The sequence below is a fragment of the Poecilia mexicana genome, unplaced genomic scaffold (genome assembly GCF_051168715.1).
Source record: "Poecilia mexicana isolate PSO_F unplaced genomic scaffold, ASM5116871v1 scaffold_20, whole genome shotgun sequence".
In the NCBI taxonomy this organism is placed as follows: Eukaryota; Metazoa; Chordata; class Actinopteri; order Cyprinodontiformes; family Poeciliidae; genus Poecilia; species Poecilia mexicana.
Window position 1 is genome coordinate 14,732,695 of NW_028263389.1, and position 2,518 is coordinate 14,735,212.

The 2,518-nt window shown below is 34.5% G+C and overlaps 1 protein-coding gene across 1 annotated transcript in view; it reads right to left on the minus strand.

Annotated features, from left to right (window-relative positions):
• Nucleotides 1-2,518, minus strand: part of LOC148153410 (uncharacterized) — a 440,640-nt gene that overhangs the window by 286,620 nt on the left and 151,502 nt on the right. The window lies entirely within an intron of this gene.

Genomic DNA, 2,518 nt, shown 5'->3' on the forward strand with positions numbered 1-2,518 from the left:
TCTTGTTGCTTGTAATTTACAGTAATGACCGAGACATAAAACGGTGCTTTGTGGGGAAATTTCCGCTCTGAGTTTTACGGCCTCTGACATATAATTAAAGAAACATCCAGTTAAGAAACACTGAGCAGAACTGTGCTGGCCTTGAGATGCATTATCGGGTTGAGCACAAATTAAGATTGTGTGCGTTTATCATAAATCTCGCTGCCCCCCACCCCCAATGCCACACGACCTGGGAAGACATCCATTCCTTTTTGGACTGAGTCCATCTCTCCATCCTATCCTTCTCTTTCTCACTCCCCGCTCGGCTGAAATGACCAACGTCTCCTCTTGTGTCGACGCCGGATCCTCTACTCTTCAACTGGCCCAGAGAACTCATAGTGGTAATTGGGTCTTAAAAACTGGACTTGTCGTTGAAATGAGGGATTTATCTCAATTACTGTGAGATTTATTTAGGTCTATTACCTTGTGATGGATTGTAACTGACAGCGTTAATGCAGGACGCTATGAATCTTCTCCAGTGTATACTTTTTTTTAGAGGATGTCTTATGTTTGTTGATCTGACTTCAGAGAAAACATGTTTATATATATATATATATATATATATATATATATATATATATATATATATATATATATATATATATATATATATATATATATGGCAAGCACCATTGATACACAAGGTAATGTGAAGTACTTTACACAAAAACCAAAATCAAAACAAACGACAAATCAAAACAGCAAGGCGTCTCATAAAAGAATAAAACCATGAGCCCTAATAAAAGTAGTAAGTTAAAACGGCTATATTTAAGCTAATAAAAAGCCAATACATGTTAGAAATGAAAAGTACCATTTTAGTCCAGAACAGATTGAAGAAGTCCGACGTGAAGAATCTACACAATTACCCGATTAGCAACTCTGAAAATGTATTTAGACCATCAAGATTTGAAAATGCTATTTGAACAGATAGTTTTCATTTTGTCCTGAAAACTATGTAAGCATAAATATCTACATGAAACTGCTAGCTGAAACAAAACGTGTATTTGGGCTATTCTGTTTTTGCTTATGACATACTGCCATCTGGTGGCTGATTTGGTACTTAACAATTTAAGCATTTCCAGTTTTTAAAAAAACAAACAAAAGAACAAAAAGACCATGTGTCAGACGATTTCTTCTCCAAGCCCTCTCATCTCCAAGGATGAGATTGAGTAAGCGTCATAATTTCAAAACTCGCACATTTTAACAGCGTATGAGTGTTTATTCACATTTTGATCTGGGAGTTGCTTCATTTTAAAATAATGCTTGTTAGCAGTAGTTCATCATACATTTAATTTGTTTTAAAGTTTACAGTTACAAGCCATTTTTGTCTCCTTTTAAAATGCATCTACAGTGATAGCAGTCCAATAAATACATAAAGATCTTTATTACAACATTTAGACACAGCTACTGACATTGATGCCAGGGTCCTCTAGTGACAGTAGTCAGAGAAGGCAAGAGGAGATTAAATTTATTTTTAATGAGAAACATAGGAATTTGAATTTGAATTGAAATGTTTAAAAGCATACACTAATTATTTTTAGTTAATTATTTTTTCATTATTGTATGTTTTATATTGTTAGTAAACTATGGCTTGTGAAATACACCCTAACTTTTTTAAACCTTTAGTTTACTATACAGCATAAGATTAAGACGTCATTAAAATAATTTTAAAAAGTGTTTAAGAATAGCAAAATGCTATTCGGTTAAACCAATTTTAAATAGTTATTAGTTTAAATTTGTTTTCCAAAATAGTACATGACCAAGATGCAGCAGAAAAGAAGAGTGCTGATCAAATTTTGCCGAGCTCACGTGAGGAGCGGGTTTTGTGTCCACTCCTGACTGGAGGCATGAGACGAAGAAATGCTGCCACGAAGTCTTTCACATTGTTACAGTGTACATAACATAAGTATTGTTTTCAAAATCTGTCGATAGATGGCGCACCATTTGGACCATCTTCGTCCATGCCGGATAGCAGTTCCTTCCTATGATTAACAAAATTTCATTAACGATATGTTGCTTTAGGTCGGCAACTCCATTTAAAAATATTCGGTTTAAACTCCCAATGTACCTCCACTGCAAGATGTCTTATGAATTTCCACAGTGACACCGGAGACGATGCGTTTGTGTGGACGCTGAAAGACGTGCTACCTTTAGCTATCCCTCGTAAATACAGATTGCAGAATGAAATTCTGCTTTGTATTTTTATTGTTGTACAAACCTAATGAATTCTTATCGATGGTAAGACAATAATCGAACTCAACATTGGAAATTAAATGCAACATTTTCAAAATTGTATTAGAGTAGTTGTATAATTTCTTCTTACATGTAAGTTATTTATATTGGGGTTTATTGCAAATTGAATCTGTTTCTAGATGTGTGATTTGAGATATATTATGAATATTTTTACGGCCGCAAAAGTACAGCTTTTAAAGGATACCCGTAAAAAGGCCGATTATTAGATTTCCGACAGCACCTGAAG